The sequence below is a fragment of the Chelonoidis abingdonii genome, chromosome 8 (genome assembly GCF_003597395.2).
Source record: "Chelonoidis abingdonii isolate Lonesome George chromosome 8, CheloAbing_2.0, whole genome shotgun sequence".
In the NCBI taxonomy this organism is placed as follows: Eukaryota; Metazoa; Chordata; order Testudines; family Testudinidae; genus Chelonoidis; species Chelonoidis abingdonii.
In genome coordinates, this window is record NC_133776.1 from 100506462 (window position 1) to 100527507 (window position 21046).

A 21046-nucleotide genomic window follows, 5' to 3' on the forward strand; every position below is an offset into this window, starting at 1 on the left:
CACCCCCACCCCCAGCCCAGAGCCTGCATCCAAACTCCGTTCCAAAGCCTGCACCTCTCACCCCCTCCTGCACACCCATCCCCTGCCCCAGCCCGGAGCCTGCACCCAGCACCCAAACTCCATCCCAAAGCCTGCACCCTGCACCCCTCCTGCACTTTAATCCCCAGCCTAGGACCTGCACCCCAGACCTCCCCCCCCAAACTCCTCCCAGAGCCTTAGGCAGGTGGGGGCAGAGTTTAGGGGGGCGGCTTCTGGGCACCACCAAAATTTCTACAAATTTGCCACCCATGGGGAAAGCCCCTGGCGGTCTGATCCGATCACGGCTCCCACTGGTCGTGGATCACTGCTCTGGGCCAATGGGAGCTGCTGGAAGTGGCGTGGGCTGAGGGATGTACTGGCTGTCGCTTCCAGCAGCTCCCATTGCCCCGGAGCAGCCCGCCAGGCTGGTGAACAAACCGGCCCAGCCCGCCAGGGGCTTTCCCTACACAAGCGGCGACCCCAGTTTGAGAAACCATGATCTAGCTCAAACACAAGTTCTAGAGCATGATGCAGGAATCACTGCATGAAATCCAAGGTCTGTGTCATGCAGAAGAGTTAGACTGGATTATCAGAATAATAGAAATATTGGGTTTGAAGAGAAACTGCAAGAGACCACCGAGTTTATCCCTCCACACTGAGGCAAATTTAAATAGAATGATCTCTTCTGGCCTTAAAAATCCATGAAGAGGTTGGATCCTGTCCAATCTCTAAATTACTAATTGGATCTAGAAGATGCAAGAACTCCAGTGCATAGTCAGTGAGTATCGAATTAATCAGTCACCTCTGAGATTTCTGGATAGCTTTGTTTATTTGTAGGATTTTCTATGGCTCTCACCCACAATAGAACCTGAGCCCCTCACACATTAATGGATTTATCTTCCCAAAACCCCTGTGACCTTGGTAGACATTGTATGTAAAAAATAAATCACTTAGATTTACCTCCCCTTTGTGAGGTGGGAGAGCCAGTTTGAAGTGCAGAGAATTTCAGATAAAGGGCAGTTTCATATAAAAATTGAGATACATATGATGGAAATTAATTTAAGACAAATCGTATGCAACAAGTAGTTACTGCTCTCCATGGCTACACGAGAATCAAAAGAAGGATATGGTATTCTTTCATCACCTATTCTTTCATAGGGACCTTGTGCAATCCTCTGAATTTAAAATGAAAGTTAAAAATATTCATTCTCAATTTCATCAACCTAGGTGTTATTTTGAAGTCTTCAGAATTCCAGCAATAGAGGCCAACAATTACCTCCAACAGGCAGTGGCAGTATCTTGAAATGTTTAGTTGGGGTAAATCCCAGAAAGTTTCGTGGGCAACTATGGCTCTCAACAGGCCTAACCCAAAACCCAGTCACGTCAATGTAAGCAGTCAGTGGACTTCAGTGGGCTTTGGATCGAGCCCAGGAGCATTGGTGTGAATCCACAGCAGTGGGTTTTTGATTGAGTTACTCTAGATTTGCACCAGTGTAACCAAGAGCACTATCTTGGTCCAGGTTATTTAGCTGGAGTTTATCCATCTCTTCTTCTCTATTCTTCCTTTCCTTTCCAACTCCATCTTTCCCTCTCTTCAGCCTCTCTCTTTATCCCCTGATCCCCAGACAGGTTCTCCTTCCTCTGGCAGGCCCAGTCTCTTTCAGCTGCCTTCCATTTATTGCACCACATAAGTCAACAGCCAACTTTAGTAATGACAAAACCCCAGCTCTGGCTCCTCACGGCGGGGGGGCGGGGGTTTGAGGGAGGTAGGGGCTGGGCATTTGGTGACCCTTCAGTCGTTCACTCCCATCTTCTCTATGGTTGCCTGAACCATAGAAAAGGGGGAAACAAAAGGCAAGGCTCAGTTCATTTGGTCTGTAGCTGCAGGCAGAGCAGTTCTAACCTAGGCAGAGCAGATCGAAGAAGGCAACCAGAACACTGGAGTATTCCCCTCCCCTAGATGTTGCCACAAAAGTGGTCACCTTAGCAAGAGGATAACAACTTCACCTATTGGAGGAGTTACAGCATTGCACCAATCCTTCCAGCATAGCTGGTGCAGATCAAATGTCAACCATTGACCAAGCGATTCAGATTCCGAGGCCAGAAGAGACCACTGTGATCATCTAGTTTGACCCCCTGTAAAACACAGGCTATAGCACTTCAGAGCTTTTAGAAAAACATCCAATCTTGATTTAAAAGTTGGCAGTGACGGAGAATCCACCAGGATCCCTGGTAAATTTGTTCCAGTGGTTAGTTACACTTCCCATTAAAAATCTATGCCTTATTTCATCTGATTATTTATTAGGGCTGCATTTGTAATTCATGAGCCCTCTTCATTCTGAAATGTGCTGGTTGGTCACTACATGCCTAAATCTCTCGTTAGTATACACAGATGGCTGTCTGCACTGGCCTGGAACAGATCATCATGCTTCCACTTGGGGACCTGCAGAATATCAATGTTCTCCAGAGCTTATCCTACCTGAAAGGATTCAACCACCATTGAATGTTACTAGTTAAGTTCCAAACACTCACCACTACCCAGGAAAATGAAAGAATAGAAATAATTTCAACTGAATTTTGTATGTGTGTCTTACCATGATGTGTAATGGTTTTCAGTGCTTCTTCAAAGAACGTCTGAAGTGGACAATGGTTTCTGTGTGAATAAAATCATCTTTTGACCTTGAATTAAAGCAGACCCTTACATGCAGTATAACATTTTTAATCATGGTAAGACATAAATGGGCTCTCTTTCTCCCATAGGTGCTGGAATTAGGGGTGCTGAGGGTACTGCCGCACCCCCAGCTTGAAGTGGTCCATCATATTCAGGGTTTACAATTCGTTTCAATAGCTTTCAGCACCCCCACTATATAAATTGTTCCAGCCACCCTGCTTTCTCCTTTCAAGATCCTTCCACCTCCAGAGGACAAACACACAGCCCCAGGAGTCCTATTGCGAGCAAAGAGACCAAAAGCCTGTATCATAAGCATAAATCCGATCTGAAACCTTAGAGTCAAATGTGGGTCGGCTGCCAGAAACTCACAAGCTTAATCACCCAGCTGGATCGATCAGCGCGCCACAAGACATGGAATTTACAGTGGCCTTTCTACTCGGTCTCCAAACCATTCCCCTGGGGACCCAGACTCAAAGCCTGAAGTCTAAACAGAGGAAATACACCCCCTATGTTGCTCTGTTTTCCTCCCTGCGCCCTAGAGATAACCAGAGTTAAAGTCCTTGAAAATGCAAACACAAGAGAATCAAGTTTTCTCTCCCCCTCACCCAAGGCTTGCCAGATTCACAACCTAGCGAGTCTATCAACAACAGATGATTTCCCCTCTTTGTCCTTAGCCTATAACAGAAAAAACTAAAAACAGTTTTAAAGAAAGCTTTAATATAAAAAAAGAAAGAAAAAAGACATAAAAATGTTCTCTGTAATTCAGGTACAACTATACAAGGTTAATTGCTAAAAGAAAAAATGACAACAACCAGCCTTATGCAAAAGATATTCATTATAACATTCCAGCAAACATACACAATGTAATCACACAAAACAACACAATAAAAAGCTATAATGTTTTCTACTATTACTTACAAATTGGGAAACAAAGATAGAGAACTACGGCCTGGAGATAGAATCACTCTCATAGCCGAGAGAGCACAGAGAACACAGACAAAAGACCAACACCCAAAAATCCCTCCCTGAGCTTTGAAAAATCCGGTTTCCTGATTGGTCCTCTGGTCAGGTGTGTGGTTCCCTTTGTTAACCCTTTACAGGTAAAAGAAACATTAACCCTTAGCTATCTGTTTATGACAGCCCGAGATGGGCAGACGGGATTGCAGGTAGATAAAATGAATCAGCAGATAAGAGTTCCAGAAGGAACTAATGGAGTATCAAAAGGATAAGGATGCAGGAAGGCAGAAAGAGAGAGAGAAGCTATAGAGTGTGAGGAGAAATTGGCAGACAGATTCATGGATGTAGGGATACTTAGTTAACGTTTGTAAAATGATTTGAAGATGAAGAACACTAAGCGCTAAGTATTATAAAACAAAAGCACCAGTTTACTTTGGTTGGTCAAGAACTTAAAGACTTCTTTTTAGTGCTTCGGTTGTCAGCGTATAATTACTAATATCTGTCACTTCCACAGGCCCACAATCTAAGGCACTCAAAAGCACTTCAGTACATCTTAATTAAACCTCATGACTCCTTGCGAGTTAGGAGTCATCATCTCCTTTTTACAGGCAGGGAAACTGAGGCACAGAGAGATGAGACTTACCCAAGATCACACAGAAAAATCAGTAGCAAAACTGAGAACAAATCACTGATGCGGGCCATGTGCTTTAACCACTAGACAACACTCTGTAAGGTAGCATCACGTTAGCTTTCACATGACATGACATGCTGTATACCCCTGTTATATAAAACAATCCCCCCAACCTTGAGTAGGAAGATAATACCCCCACTGTGAGACAGACTGTGGCACCTTGAAACCAGAATTTGTTGCTCAGCTAGGCATACAGAAATCGGGAGAGCTGTCCATAACTCACTGTCCAAGGAAGTGCAGCCACATCAATAGCAGGGTTTGTGGAGGCAACAGCTTTTACAGGCGGTGGGAAGAGTCTGATAGCTTTACTCAGGTTGGGTAACCTCCTTACTCCACAAGTAACCTTGCTCATTTCAATGGAATTGGGTGGGAGCCATGCACACTCTGTAGGGCCCCCTTCAGGACCATATGTGGTACTACAGATACTCCCCACCTTCATCTGTAAGGTCTGACCCTCTCCTCGGGGTAGAGCAGCCTGTACCATGAGCATGTCGTCAGTCTCTAAACAATCAAGTAACAAAATAGCAACTCAGGATTTGGCTGCCTCCTCTCCTTCAAAGGCAAGCGCTTAGAGCAAGGCTCTGAACTAGCCCTGAGTCACTGCTCCTCACCCATCCCAATCTAACCTACCTCTGCCCCTGAACAACATCTGATAAGCCTTCTTAACTGGCCTGCTGGTTCTTGGTTTGTCACTATTTCCTCCTGGCCCTTCTAGGCCTCTGGACAATCATCTCATTTCAGTCACTCTGAATGGATTTTCCTTGAGCAGGGAGGATCGGGGTGCAATGCCTCAGGCAGGGGCAAAAGAAAGCCTGATAGACCCCCGTTAAAGACTGTTTTGAAGCTATGATACTATTCATTATGTGAATAAGGGTAACAGAATCTGGCCCAACATATGTAATAGCAGCAGCAGCAGCATATACATGTATGTTTAGGTAATATGCCTTAGAATTGGTCAGGAATTTTCCAATGTTTCCTCTCCCTCCTACCCCCCAGAAAATGCCAATTAATTTATACCAAAACTGTTTGCAGGAAAGAGTCAGCATCAATAAATCACCTGATACAAAAACATTTTGAAAAAAGTCACAAAGTTGTCAAAACATCCCCATTCAAAGCAAATTTATTTTGAAATTAGAGTTAATTTGTGTTTAAAAAGTGATTTAAAAAAAAAAAAAAAGGCTGAAATCAAAACAAAAATGTTTTGATTGACCTGATCTAAAAAAATTGCAGATTATAAATTCGCAAGTGTCCAAGCTTGACTTTCATCACCATTTGGAGAAAAAAAAATTAAGTCTCAAAAGCTATTGCAGAATGGGAAAATCATTTCCCTCCCATCTCTAACACTCTCCCCCTTATCTTAATCCCTCGACCCATTTTATGCCCCTTGCAGTTAGACATTCCATTTCTTTCCTGGCTAAGACAGTGTGAAGTGCCCCTCTATAGTTAGAAGGGGAATCCCTCTGCCTGTAGATTAGAAATCTGCATTCAAGCACAGAACTCAACAAACCCTCCCCCAGATAAGGGTGTGCCAACACCTCTGCTTTGTTGAATGCCATGCAGTCCCCAGACCTAACCAAGGCACAGATGAACTGCAGGGAAAGGAAGACATTTCCTGGATCAGATCAGGAGGCGCAGAGCCTTGAGGGCTAACATTTTCATCACACACACAGTGCACCAATTATATGCACTGCAATACACATTCATCCCTTAAGTGTCTGTATTACTCACAAATACATGAACTGCAGTTCACTTGTGCCTGAACTGATGGAATGAGAGAAATGAATGAAATTTGCATTTATATAGCACTCTTCATCCACAAAGAATCTCAATGGGTTTTATAAACACTGCAGGAATGAAATGCTGCTCATCAAAATTGCTGCCTTCCTACCAATTACATAGCACTTTTCTTCCGCACCACCACCACCACCAACCCTTTGGTGGAGGCTTTTGCCTTATGAAGCTGAAGAAAATACTTTTGTTTTCATCAAAACACACCACATGGGCTTGCATCCAACCCAACAGAAAGCATAGCTCCTACTGAGATAGACCCACAAGCCCTCTGCTGTAGTAATTATTGAATCCCTTACTCTAATTATCAAATCTTACAGGAGAACACAGACAAAAATGTTTCTCTAACAAAGGAAATATTACAAATTATTGTAACAGAGCTACAGCTCAGCTGAGGCTGGAGAGAAACAGCATGTCATTACCTGGAAGAGAAAGAGATTGTTAACCTGAGATAATTAGTAGGTTACATGCAAATACAACAGTGCCAAAAAAAGGGAGGAGGATGGAGAGGAAAGATACTTATGTACTGCTTGGAAATACTGAAAGCTGAGTGAGGAAAGTAAGAGGCCATGAAAAGCAAAGCAGCGCAGCCCGCAAGCAGAAATACTGAAGAACTCTGGCAGAAGGGCTAGTATCTCCAGAAAGGCCCAGGCCGTTTCTGCCATGGCTCTTGTCTCTGCCTGCAAGGAGCACAGAAAAATCCTGTAATTGCTTCAGCAGATCACCTGCCTAAAAATTTCAAGTCAGATGTTCATTAAACAAATTAAAAGATACATAGAACTAGAGAAGGAATAGGTCCATTTCTGTGACTCCAAGGGCTTCAGACACCACAGAGAGAAAGGCCACAGAAGTGCTTAGATAGAGTCTTAAACTAGTCCTGCCTCAACCCCATCCATTGCTACAGCATGGCCCAAATCTATTTTTTCTTGACACTAGTACAACTCCTTTGTTGTGGCAACACCTATGCACTGTCATAGGTACTGATGCACCCACCTGGTTAATCATCTCTGGTACATTCAGAACTAGTGTGTATGATGAACACTGATTTTAATACTTTATGGACACAGAATGTCACCAGCTCCTTCCTCAGTCCATTCCCTTTTCCCCATCACAGTCCCAGCTCACAAGATGGCATGTTGGCATTGCACCTGGGTAGCACTTTGGTAGATATCTATGTTCAGAGCTAGCCTTGTATCCTTATTCTCATTTTCCTAACCTCAGCATGAGTGCTGCGTTGTTTCAATAATCATTCAATTCATGGAGGTTAAGTCCGCTAATGGCTGTTAGCCAGGATGGGTAAGGAATGGTGTCTCTAGCCTATGTTTGTCAGAGGGTGGAGATGGATGGCAGGAGAGAGATCACTTGATCATTACCTGTTAGGTTCACTCCCTCTGGGACACCTGGCATTGGTCACTGTCAGTAGACAGGATACTGGGCTGGATGGACCTTTGGTCTGACCCAGTATGGCCATTCTTATGTTCTTATACTAAATAGCAGATTTAAAACTTATATTATATTTTTTTCTTCAATACTCTCCTCTCTGTATGAACTGAGTGGTGGGTTTCTGCCATATCAATGCCAAAAATACTCCCACAGAAACAGGTCACAATAGGCGATGGAGATAGACTCAGATGACATGATGATGGGTGTTGTACATGAACCTAAATAGAATAGAATTAGGGCGCCAAATAGCCAAGATGGAGCACTGAAGAGCTATGATAGTCACCTGGAAAGTTGATACTTGCATATGTGTTTTCTTTTCTGATTTCACTGGAGATTAAACCTGCAAAAGCTAAAGCTAGTTTACTTTCTAACTTGCAACAAATACACTGTCCAAGGGGTACCTGCTGGATGTCAGAGCTAATAAATCAGCCAGGTTTGCTGTGTGTTGTTTCTAGCTATTACAGCTGATCAGTGAATTTATTAAGTACATGCATGAAATACCTAGAGACACTGAGGGCAGAATTTTGCCCTAAGTTATACACCTGCAGCCCCACTAGCTTCAGTGCATTTGCAGAAGTAACAAAGGGCAAAAATTTGAGCTATAGTGTGTATTTGACAGTCAGATGATAAACAGAGATAATGGGGGGAAAAGATTAATATAATTAGTCCAAAAGTTAAGGGCTCCTGTTTAATTGTGTTTTATCCTCATTTATCTCTCTGAACAATATTCCAAATTAAAACAAAAAAACAGCTTCAGCTTAGCCTTTCTTCCTGGCAGGAACACCTGAGTTTGTGTGTATTCATTAAAATCCGGTCCTAATTGCTCCCTCATCAGCTATGAATCCTAAGAAGCTTAACTGCTAAGGGCTTAAATTGTGTTTACTGAGAGAAAATAGAATATTCACTAATGACTAAATGGTGAAGATTCAGTATTATTACAGGACATTTACACCTAATGCTTTAGAGACTGTGCAATACACATTTGTTCCTAGATTTTGTTCTTAAAGCTGAAAGACATTGCTTGTCTTTTTCAATCAGCATGGTACAGAATGTGTCTAGCACCGATTGGAGATGTACTTCTGAGTTCCAGGGTCACACTGGAAACTCCACCTCCACCTTTAAGAGTGTAGAACTCTGTCGGGTCTGGGAATAAAACAATAACTGCCATAGGATATGGGCTGAGAAAGAAGGGCAGCTAGAACCTTCATGTTTTCATTCGAGAATTTTTGTACTTTTTTTTTTTTTTTTTTTTTTTTTTTTTAAAAAGGTGTTTTTGCAGCTGAAATGTTTTCCATGAGCCAACAGATAAGCAAGGCAGGTAAGGAGAAAGGCTTGGATTTAAATAAGAACCCGTTTGAACATTATTGCTTCCAGTAAGGTGCATTTTTATTTACAATTTTGCAGGTTCAGTTAACAATGGCTCTCTATACAAGTCTCAGGAGGCCTACAAAACCTCCTCCCCCTTGCAAGCCTCAGAGACATATTTAGTAGGGGGGCTGGAGGAGGAGGAGGGTGAGGAGAAAGAAAGAATGAAAGAAAGAACAAACAAATGAATGAAAGAAAGTCTAGTATCCTTGCTGCTCCCATAGGTGGTAGGAAGGCTATGCCTCCTCCCATCTATCTAGGTTGTCATGATGTATGGATATCTGTCTTTTTAAAACTACAAACAAGCTTCCACACAACTTGAGTTCCAGCTTTGTCTCCTTTGTTTACCCAGAGACTACCTATTGTCTGGAACTCTATACAGCACACAGAGACATCTAGTGGTTGAATAATCATAGAAGATTAGAGTTCGAGGAGACCTCAGGAGGTCATCTAGTCCAGCGCCCTGCTCAAAGGAGGACCAACCCCAACTAATCATCTTAGCCAGGGCTTTGTCAAGCCGGGCCTTAAAAACCTCTAAGAATGGAGATTCCACCACCTCTTTAGGCAACCCATTCCAGTGCTTCACCACCCTCCTAGTGAAATAGTTTTTCCTAATATCCAACCCAGACCACCTCCACTGCAATTTGAGACCATTGCTCCTTGTTAGGTCATCTGCCACCACTGAGAACAGCCAAGCTCCATCCTCTTTGGAACCCCCCTTCAGGTAGTTGAAGGCTACTATCAAATACTCTGCAAATAAACATATTACATAGATATTTATATGCCCCCCATCACTGCGATATCTCAGGGCTTGTCTACACCGGGAAGTTAATGCATAGTAAGCAAGAGTGTGAATTTAAAGCATGCTAGCTATTCCACACTGACGCCCCATGGTGACATTCTTCCTGTGCACTAAAAATGCAGTACACAAAGGGATAGTGGGTAGTAAGAGTGTCTACACAGAAAGTTAGTGCACAATAACTAGAACATCTGAGCTTACATTACTAGCTTCCTTGTGCAAACAAGCTCTGAGTGCCACTGGGAGCATCCTGAGTCCCAGTCCAGTGCCTTTACCAAAAGGTTGCCCTTCCTCCTATAAAACTTAGGTGACAGATAATGGTCCACAAACATTTAAGACTCATGCAGGGGTCCCACAAGGATCCTCTTAACTTCTGTGGGGCTGGAGAGAGTGATCAGTTCAGTTGTCGTTTTAGGTATGTACTGGGTGGTGCCCCACTTCTGTGAACCTCCTGCAGGAGACTGATGCCCGCCTGTGGCCTTTCAGAGGAAATAGGAGTCCCCTTCCAGCAGAAGGACAGAGAGGAGAAAAGTAACCTTCTGCCAGGCTCCTTTCTCTCCCCAGCCACATGATGATTATTTATTTAAAAATGAAAAGCACTTACACTAAGGAAATTAAAACGTCATGAAGTCCAACAGCACATATCAGTGACTGTGGGGGGAAAAAAGTGAAAGATTCAAGTGGTGTCAGGCCACATCTACACTACGGGATAATATCGAATTAGCTAAAATCGGTTTTATAAAACTGATATTATAAATTCGGTTTCATGCGGCCACACTAGGCACAGTAATTCGGCGTTGTGCGTCCATGGTCCGAGGCTAACGTCGATTTCTGAAGCGTTGCATTGTGGGTAGCTCTTACCGTAGCTATCCCATAGTTCCCGCAGTCTCCCCCGCCCCTTGGAATTCTGGGTGAATCATTATTGTCGCGGGTGGTTCTGGGTAAATGTTGTCAGTCATTCCTTCCCTCCGGAATATCAGCTTGACAATCGCTTTCAACGCCGTTTTTCCCTGGAATGCCCTGGCAGACGCCATAGCCACGCAACCATGGAGCCGTTCACTTTTTTTTTTTTCCGGCCCGTATGTGTACTTGGGATCCGCGGAAGAGAGAGGCGATACTCCAGCGCTAACAGCAAGCTATTCACTGCTTTGCAATGACTAGCAGAGATGGTTACTGGTCGTTCTGTATCGCTACTGCCGGAGAAAACTGGCAATGCAGATGACGGTTATGCTCTCCTCCTCTGTACTGTCCGCTGCTCTATGAGTGCCCCGGTGAAATCACCAGCGGCCACCAACGCAAAAAGCAAAATTGGGATTGACTCACTTGACTGAGTCAATCCTCCCTCATGGTTTCTAAAAAAATAGGTCAGTCCTGCCTAGAATAAGGGGCAGTGTATTAGAGGACCAGTGTATCAGAGCACAGCTTGCTCCGTGTCAGATTCCACAGGGGTGGCGTGCCCCCTGCAACACCCCACCTTTTGCTTCCTCATCCCACCCTTCCTGGGATAAACCCGTGGCAGTGAGAGTCTCGCCCATAGTTATGTCATGAAGTAATAAAGAAATGCAGGAATAACGAAAATCAGCAGAAGCCTGTTTAGTGACATAATAAATGAGGGGAGGCAGCCTCCTGGCAATGATAGTCGAGGCAGAAAACATAGCGGGTGGGAGAAGGAGCCCAGCATGCTGCGCTATGACAGGCCAGGCAGTACGAATCTTTTCTTACAACCAGGAGGAGGGGGCTTTGAAGCCTCCAGTTGCGATGTATTGAGCTGGTTATTAAGCCGTGTCTGTCCTAGCTAACTGGAGAATAACGCACAATGTTGGCCCACCGATAAGTCAACATGTAGATAAATCATTGTGAAGGACGGTTACTAGTTCCTGATTGCGACCGTCTCCACTGGGGAGGGGAGAGGGAGAGGGAAGGAGGCGGAATACTGCTCTTCACTGCTGCAGCAGCGCAATGCTACGCGAAGCATTCAGTACACAATAAGGGGACAGGTTGAAAGTAGTCAGAAATGATTTCTTCCCTGTTCTTCACGTGGTGGTAGGGGGGAAAAGAAACTGAGGACGATCCCTGAACACGCCAGAACACTGTGTTTTGAATCTCTACAGACATGGAGCTCAGCCCAAGAATGCAAAATACTTTCAGAGACTGCCGAGTGCGACTGTGGATACGGCTGGAGTCCTCATACCACCCATCCATCCATTGACGTTCCTCCATCTTGAGTCCTTGGCTTGCGCGTTACGACTTGTCACGCAGCCGCTGTATAGAATTCCTGGAGATTTTTTTTTCACACGCTTGGGCAATTCGTGTATCTGTAAACTAGGAGCCGGATACACACAGACTTTGTCTTACTCTCTATACACAAGCGTCAGTTCTATATTCCCGTACAGTCCATGGGGAGCTGTTTTGATTGAGACTCGGGCATCAATGACACCACCCGGCGTGGATCAGAGCCCCACGCTGGGGGCAAACAGGAACATGTCAAAGTTCAACCCAAATGTCTGCTGCCGCGGAGCGCATTGCTCCTGTTGTACTGCGGACCCGCTGCTGCATTCCGAGTTCAGTTGCTGTCCAGAGCGGTCAATTGCGAGACTGTCGAGAGCCCGTGTGGTACAGCTGTGAAAACAGCTAAAACGAAGTAATTCAGCGTTCTCTCCAGAGAACGAAAGGTACGATTATCCGCCTCATTGTACCACGATAACCGTTAAGAATTCCGACTCTATGTGTAGAATCTATAAGTACATATAGCCTACCCTCCACAGTCGGGGATGTCAAGGTACACTATTGACGAGAGCAATAGTCCGCAAGAGCCGAGCTTAGATCCGAATAAATCATTCATGAAAATGCTAACGAGTTGGGTGATCTAAGTTTAGAGACGGGTACGTTACACATCAGAGACTTGGAGCAACGTAGTTAAATATGGAGCATTACAATTGGACGCACTTACAGAGCTACTCATCCAATGCCCGCAGATCCGCACTGTGCAGATCGATCTATCTGGTGACAGCGACTGCAATTGGTCGTATTGATAGTATCTAACCGTTGAGCACTCGCAACTTGGCCAACTCTAGGTGCGACCAGGTGTAACATTAACAGCCCTATTTATGCCAGAAAGTCCTGTGGGTGGTGAAAGGCCAGTCATACTCCCCTACTATACTGGCTCTTCCTCCTCCTCTCCCATATAGTTTTGCCTCACCTCTTCCACCTCCATGAGCACGGCTGCTGGTTTTGGCCAGGCAGGACTGACAGTTGAACTGCTCCCCGCAGTGGGCCAGTCTGGCCCAGTCTCTCCATTTGCCAACTGTCCGCTTTGGACAAAAACACCTCCGGTCAACAGTGTTAAACTACACACTTTGCACAGGAACTGCCCCTGACGCCCACCTAAACGAAACCAGTACCAAAAACTGGCATCATTTCTTCTCGCAAGACCCTGCACGAAACTACCACTTCTGGTGGAGGATTTTACTCTTACTTTACAATAAGTAACCTCTTAATCTTAAGATCACCTATTTATGCACACAGCTGGACAAATACATACATGTAGGGCCGGCATCTTCATTATATTGGGCTGTAATTCCCACCCTCTGAGAATCTCTATACTAAACCTGACAAACAAGAATGCCTACGATTAACTGGCCTGACTTATAAATGTCAGGGCAAGGAAAAGAGGAGAAACAGGTCAAAGCGTCAGGAGATGCTGACTGAGCAAGAGGATTATTTAAAGCATTAAATTTGGCCCGCTTGCTCTGAATGCCATTTACTCTCAAATGTTATAAAACGTTTTTGTGCATCGGTTTAAAAGTTTCTGAAAGAATGTGATTAGCACTCCAATGCTGTCCCCCAGCTAAATGCCATTTGGTCACAGAAGAATTAATACCCTGCAGTGCCTGCAAAAGGTCTGCGGGACGTGTGACAGGGCTAAGGGCTTTACGGGTAGTGCCATAGAGTGGTTAGCACTGGGCCGCACTTCCCCTACACCTCATCCTGATATCGCTCATCCTCAACCAGCAACCACATCCCACGCTATGATACCTCTGTTGGAAAGCACAAGCACTTAGTGTAGCCATCTTGCTTGCCCTCCTTCCTTGTGCTTCCTGGTCTCCCACCATAACCCTAACAGGGGGAATATTGCCCTAGCTGCATACACCTTTTAAAACCAACAGGTTCCTTCAGTGGAGTTCAGCTTCTATACCAATGGTTCAATCATCACTGTTGCGCTTGGTCTGCACCTTGGGGCCTAAGATCTAGTAGTTCCTAAGTACCTGAATACACAGAGGACAAGCTTAGAACCAGGATAGGAATGAACAGCTCTGTCCACCAACTACAACTTACTTAGGAATCATCACACACAGACTGTGGGCTAGTCAGAACAAGAGGGCGTAAGAGGAGGATTCCTGGACTCTCGTTCCACCGTCTGACTTGCTGATGTTCTCCTGGACCTAATTCTTTGCCACAAGTTCACCCATGGGAAAAACATTTACTTGGGGCAATAAATTTCAATTTGTGAATAGTAGCAGCCAGTCAACACAGCGACTGCTGCCTCATTCAACAGTGATGTGGACCACCGTTGTGAGGTGCATATCAGGTGTTGGGTGTGGCTATATAATTTTCCCAAGAAAGCTAGATTCATCATAGTTCGTATTCCATCGGGTCCTGCACTTTCGTCATTGCTTTTTGGTCCTTTTACATATTAGGAGGATCTGCTGGCCAAAGCCCACAACTGCGATTGCCAGATGTGGCCTAGCTTATATCTCTGGTTGTCATTCTGGCACAGTCATAAGCACTTGGTACCACATTCCATGCCTCACGCTACTAGCAGCTACCCACTAAACACCCCGAATAGCTGTCGCTCTCTGTTTGGCACAGGGAAGCATGTGTGCCCCAGAATACAGTAGTCCTGGATTAAATCACACCAAATTGCTGAAAGACAGTTGTAGGCTATTGTGTATGCGTCACCAGATACGTTGGCTCTGAAGCGGAGGGTGGGAGGGGTGCCTGTGCCGGCAAGCCACTCCAGTAGAAGATGGGCGTGTTTTATTACATTTAGTTAATGACAGTTTTACCAACTTTGTAAGTAGTTGGAAGCAGCTCTGGCTCTCAGAATGCTGTGTGATCACCACACACACAAGCATTAAATGCTCAGTAACCTCAGCTGCTGATGCTCATTTCATCCTTGCCAATAAACTGCTACATGTATAATATTCCCTGAAACAATGCACTAACAGTATTACTGTGTTAATAGCAGACACTAATCACATGCCTGTGTACTGAAACCATGTCCCAGCTCCTTGTGCAGAAGGGCGTCCCACAGTACGTGCACATGCGCTTGCTTCTGACACTTCATTGGTGCCCTCAGTTTCCCAGAATGCACTGGTATAGCCATGCATCCATACATACTGCTTAAACTCATTGCACACGATGGTCAATGGGTTGTGAAAAAAGCTTGAGCAGGGCAGCCACCCCACCCAATCAACAAAAAAACCTTTCACATCCATTGTAGTCAATCCAGGTAAGGGTGGCAAACCAGCTGGCAAGTAGGTTGTACTTTGAGTGGGGGATGGGGCCCTTACATGACAACAGAAACAACAGGAGTGATATCACAGGCAGTGTGGGAGAAAGGAAGGATGGGAGAAAGGACAGAGATCATGCACCAATCAATGAGGTTATTGTATGTGGGGTACGCAAAAAGTTTTTAAAATATCCTCCTTCACTCTCTGCCGCACATTCTGCTTGCCCACATTAGAGATACAACAGATAATAGCTGATTTAAGTGCACAGTATCTTCTGTATTAGATGTGCACATATCTCCATCCGCACTGACTGTGAACCCTGCCCTCACCCCACCTCATCACCCCCTCCCACATAGCACTGGTGTTGAAAAGATGACTTCTCTTGGGTAAAGCCACAAGGGTGATGGAGCAGCGACTCACGTTTTCACTCCACCAGACCCTCAACTCACAGTATGCCCCAGAAACGGCCTCTGGCATTTCCTTGAAAAGGTAAACTCTATTGAGGGCTGGTCGTTTCACAGTTCTGAATTTGACATCACTCTCAATTTCTTGTAACACAATCATCATGAATCACTGTTAAGATTAAATGATGGAAGATTCATGAAGAATTACAAAATACAGTTTATTTTTAAAACTAATATCCAGCGCTTTTTCTCACTGTCCATTTTGGGGCAACATTGCATAGATCCTTGACAGCATATTTATGAAGTCCTTAACCTCAGAAATATTGCCAACACAGGTCATATTCTTTGATATGTGACCTATAGTTTTTCAAACAGTGACATGAACAGACTGCTAATGGAATGTATGTGTTTTTCCTTAGCAAGTTCTCCTCTGAGACGTATTTACTGAAATACTTACTAACCGGTCATAACTCGAGCATAATTATAAACCTGCAAGTTAAGCACTCAGAGCTTTTAAATAAAAGCATGCATCGATGAACAGTGAATTTTGTCAAAGAGGTATATAAATTTCACAAACTATTAGCCCAAAAATTTCTTAAATTCTAAATGATTACTTTTCAAAAGGAAAGAAGTACCTAAAATAGACATATTCAGCAAAGCACATTTCAAAGTCCAATTTTTCCCTTCTGTTTTTAAAATGTAACCATTCTGGATTAGAAAATATTTTAATATAATTACTGCTATCCAAACAAAAGAAACTGCTTAATCATACGAGAAATGTGTTGACTTGTCATATGTGAATTTAATTAGTACTTCCAAGTCTAACTCCAAAAAAACCCCTTTAATATAATTACACATTATAAAAAAACATCACACATATTCCCGGTCTGAACGTTGGCCATAGCAATCCAGATTGTTGTTCTGAAGTAGGAGAGTGCTTCTAACAAGCTCAATAAGCTTCAGAGCAAAATTAGGCCAGTAACGACTGATACAATAAATTCAAATCATCTTTTCTGTTTGAGAGGAAAGGTGATTTAGTATGCTTTTCATCATTTTTTCCATGTGAAGGAAGTGAGATGCTTCTGGTTCAACCACGATCAGGAAAATGTACCAGTGCACTTAATTTCAAAACTTTTAAATATATACATGGTGAGAACAGATTGCTGTTAGTTTCACATGTAAGTCTGCAGTGGGGGAGAGACAGAATGCTGCAAATGAATGGTTTTACTTTAATAAAATTGATCTGAAATTTTCGGTGCTTAAGAAGAAATCAACTATTTTGAAAAAGTATTGACTATAAAGTCCCTTTACACCTAGAGAGCCCTACCAAAGACAGGATTTCATTGGTGTAGGTCCTGTACATACACACACAAAAAGAGACAATCCTGACCCAAGAGCTGAAACCTAAAAAGATAAGGCAAAAGAACTTCATCAACATTCTAGAGGGGAAATGGAGACATAGGGAAATTAAATGACTTGACTTAAAGTCAGAAAAGGCGCGCATGTCCTACCTAACAGGGACCAGAATGGCAAATAGCTACAATGAAAGTAGCTACACCCGCATAAACCTGTAGCCTATGGCATAGTCATAGCAATGGAAGGGGGTTTTCTACCTCCGCAAGGGATGGTAGCTAGGTATCACAGAAGCATTCTTCCACAACCTATCCTACATCTACAGGGGGAGTTTGCCCCAGTCAAAGCTATGGCGCTCAAAGGGTGTGTATTTTCACACCCTGTGTGCAGTAGTATGCTGACCTTATGTTTTAAGAGTAGCCCAGGCCTAGAGCTTGGCAAAGAAAGAATTGAACTCAGGTCTCCAGAGTCCCAGTCTGATGCCCTATAAACATAACTCCAGCCTTCCTCATCTAAGCCAGACCTAGAAAGTTTTTAGTTAGGGGAAAAAAGAAAGTCATAACTTTGGGAAACCAGCTGCTGACCTGTCTCGCATTTTTACATTTAGCCATTCATTCCCTCTCACCATAGTTAAAGCCCTGTGTCCAACATTCTCTCTCCTCTCTCTACAGGGCCCTGACCCAGACCGTTCTGTAAGGTTCTTGACATAACGGCCCCATTTTCGCGCCTAGCAACATTTCTTGAAATAAAATATTTTCCATTGGATTTGTCCAGCTCTGCCCTGACCTGCAAGGTGTGACCAAGGGCTAGTCCTCCATGCTTGAGCCTCTTTTCCCCTGACCACTTCAGCATATTTGAATGTAAAACTCTTTGGGAAGGGATTCTCCTCTTACAAAGAAAGTCCTAGCGCATTTTTTTCCTACATAAAAGCTAGCGAAAAAAAAGCCTGAATTGTCTCTCTATTAATCAACAAGGTAATCTAAAGCTAAATCCATAACGCGGTGTATAAAAATAGATTTGAAAGGCAAACAACCCACATTTTCTAATATGTCTAGTGCCATATCCTGCCATTAATTTTATGTGGAAGCCGAATTTAAAAAAAGACAGAAAAACCAAGGCCAACAACATTAACGATTTCTTCTATGTAAACCAACACAGTTAACAGCAAACCCATCCTTCCTCCTCTAAAAATCCTATTCTGCTACTAAGTATATTGTGAAGGAACTTATGCAGGTACCTGTTAAGAAAATAAAACCCCACACCTGAAAGAAAGGCTCTGTGTATCTTGAAGTTTCCTCTTCACAACCAAGAGAAGTTTGCCCAATAAGGAATTACCTCCGCACTTTGTCTCTCTAAGAAAATAATTAACATGCATTGAAAAAGCTTTGATCAGAGTTTCTACCAGAAACAATGAAAGAGAGACCGCTGCTGGAAAGAGAAAAATTAAATACCCTACTAAACTTGGTATTTTTTTAAACATGCGAGGGTTTATTATAAAATACACACACCACAATTTCAAATAGAATTTGTTTAAAACAAAGAAATCATATTTGCTGTATAAACTAGCAAGACAAGTTAAACCCATCATCTATCAGAGAAATAGAAAGAGAAACTGGGATAAATGCATGTATCTGAGGACTTCCAGAAATCAAGCATCTTGTATGATAGTAAGAAAAGCTTTCTTAATTAAAAGAAAAACAATTAACCTAGATATTGACAAAAATATTTCATTCAGAAATTATAATAATACAAATCCTTAAGGTGCCAATTTAGTAAAAGTGATGTAGGATCTAATGCTGCACGTCTTTACTCATGCAAGTAGCACCTACATTGGCTGCGAGGAAACTATGTACACGAGAAAAACAGACAGCCTTAGTAATCTAGCTTATTGTGATTATACCACACAGGAGCTTATTATATTGGCTGATAAAAATCAAAAGAAAACTCTTCTTTAAGAAGGATGATGTCAAACGTAAATCTATCAAAAGAATAAGATACCACAAATTAGAACTCACATACTGAACTGGCAAAACCATTTTAAAAGGTTTCAAAGAAAAAGAAGAGCAAAGTCTATCCTCCAGCATTGGTCATGGCTGGACCTATTCTTGTTTGCAATGCTTCCAATGCACTAACTATTTGTGAGTGGTTACATTTTTTTAATCAAAGCCAAAAATAAAAAAAACAGAACAAAAAAATGCTTTTGGCAAAAAGAAAATTTCATTAATTCCCCCAGCGGAGATTCACCATTTCCAGGCATTTGGCAGTTTTCCCAACATGCAAAGCCTCTGTGCGTCAGCACCACAGGGTTCATTTTTCACAAGACAGTCTTCAGTATGTAATGGCATGACTATTGTCTAAATACAGTATGACAATAGCTAAGGCCACTTGATTGGGTGCCAGTGTCCGGGCATTTACCCCCATCAGCCGGCTTTAGCACACATTTAAGGGAAAGCGCCTAAGTAAACCGGTCCCTCATTTGAATGAGGTCATGAAGCCATATTCTACTTAAATGCAGTAACAATCTTGACTATGCTCAGGTTAAGCAAAATGCAATTCACAATACAGACACTGAACTAGAATGCTTAAAGGGGGCGTAACTACCGTTGCTGCCAACAGAATGTGCATGTCCTCTTCAAAAAAGGAGAAAGGTCCTGAATAATAATGCATGTAAAGTCAGAGGTCCCCTAGGCTAACTCTGAGGCCACTCAGTCTCCATGTGATATGCTAATACATTCCATATAAATACAAGCAAAAGCAGACATCATAGCACAAATCTAAGAGGTCAGGATCATCATTAAAACCCAGCATTAGTTACACATTTAATGACTTAGACACACAGAAAAGTTTCATGTGGTTTAACATAGTGGAGAGCACCTCAGAAACTATGATTGTGGGGGTAATTTAAATATATATAAAAAATATTATCCCACCCAGCGTGTATCTTTAATATCCTGGGACCAACACAGCTACAACAACACTGCAACTACAAAGTTATCAATCAGATTGTGTGGTGTTTGAATGACAGAGACATAAAAAATCCACAAAACTTGTGGGTCACAAGGTGAAAGTCTAGTGTAACAACACAATTTGGTTTGTTGGCTTGGCATGTTTTTTTTAAAGGAGTCATCAACAAACTGGTAGGTGTGTAATTTGCTTATTATCAGAGACCCTTTACAAATCTATAACTTCATGGTAATTTTAGCATCCCTGTGGTAGGCATAATTGTTATGATAATCGTATTCTTGCATAGTTGTCATATTTCGTAGCAAAGGGATGAGGGCTATAACAGCCCTCCCACTTCACGTTAAATGCTCGTAAATACTGCCATGTATCCTAAGAGAGCCTAGCGTTTGTTTCAAGAATCAGGTTTCTGAACATCAGCTTTCCAAATAAGCTTGACACGGAAGACATTCGTGATTAGGTGCCGATTTTGATAAGCTTCTTAGACCCCAAACCCACAAGGCTTTTCTATTTATGTGGCAAGTGAGTTCAATAAAAGAGTTCTCCATACAACCACCTTCTTTAACATCCTGGTTTTCCTGTAACGTCTTTGATTCACCGTACAAAAATAATCTGGGGCTTCTGTCCCCCACCACAAAACCTCCCACATTCTTCTTAAAAAGACATTCTGAGAAAAAGACACAAACTACCCTGAGAACATGTAGTCTGAGTGTCTGCGTCATTCCTTTGATGGACCTCAACATACACACATCTACTTGCGATATACCTGATGTTTTTCTTCAAGGTAGTCCATGAGCCTTCCTTTGAACATCTAAGCAGCAGCACACATTACGATGCACAGCATTTCACAGTACAACTTTTGCTAACTTTATTTTAAGTGAGTGTGTCTCTTTCACTTTACTTAATTCGATATTCAAGCGGAGTCCTTATGCAGAATCCCTATAAATACACCCAAGACAGAAGAAACAGCATGGAGTCTGCAAAATACCCCTTTGAAGGAAGATAAAGTATCTCAACTCGTACACTCTTGGTGGTAGGGCGGCAGAGGAAGCTGAGGCGGGTCATGCGAGGGTGTGGGCGGTC

At 43.1% G+C, this 21046-nt stretch overlaps 1 long non-coding RNA gene across 4 annotated transcripts in view; it reads left to right on the forward strand.

Annotated features, from left to right (window-relative positions):
• Positions 1-21046, forward strand: part of LOC116820594 (uncharacterized) — an 87379-nt gene that overhangs the window by 48112 nt on the left and 18221 nt on the right. The window contains exon 3 of one of the 4 annotated variants that reach the window (XR_012656419.1): positions 8836-8886. The exons of the other annotated variants lie outside the window; for them this stretch is intronic. This is a non-coding gene — a long non-coding RNA (uncharacterized LOC116820594). The remainder of the gene's footprint in view (positions 1-8835; positions 8887-21046) is intronic. 4 annotated transcript variants of the gene reach the window in all.